At 51.0% G+C, this 306-nt stretch overlaps 1 protein-coding gene across 1 annotated transcript in view; it reads right to left on the bottom strand.

The window, feature by feature from the left end:
* The window catches only part of LOC143297627 (epithelial sodium channel subunit alpha-like), a 26,319-nt gene continuing 26,013 nt past the window's right edge, over positions 1-306 (bottom strand). The window contains exon 12 of the mRNA XM_076610043.1: positions 1-306. This exon is cut by the window's right edge and continues 303 nt beyond it. The gene's annotated coding sequence lies outside the window, so the exon portion shown is untranslated.

The raw sequence follows: 306 nt of genomic DNA, 5'->3' as shown, positions 1-306 counted from the left end.
AGCAGTGTAAAATGGCAACCATGGCGACGACAACGTCAGGAAGACAGCAGTGCAAAGTGACGACCAGGTTGATGTGAACTTCAGGACGACAGCAGTGTAAAGTGACGACGATGAGACGACGTAAAGTGACGACGATGTAAAAGCAGATGTGAGGACGACAGCAGTGTAAAGTGACGATCAGGTTGATGTGAACATCGGGACGACAGTAGTGTAAAGTGACGACCAGGACGGCACGAACTTGAGGACGACCAGGTTGACGCGGACGTCAGGACGACAGCAGTGTAAAGCTAACTTCAGGAAGACAGC

This window comes from Babylonia areolata, chromosome 23, assembly GCF_041734735.1.
Source record: "Babylonia areolata isolate BAREFJ2019XMU chromosome 23, ASM4173473v1, whole genome shotgun sequence".
NCBI lineage: Eukaryota > Metazoa > Mollusca > Gastropoda > Neogastropoda > Buccinidae > Babylonia > Babylonia areolata.
This window is presented reverse-complemented; position numbering and strand designations above follow the sequence as displayed.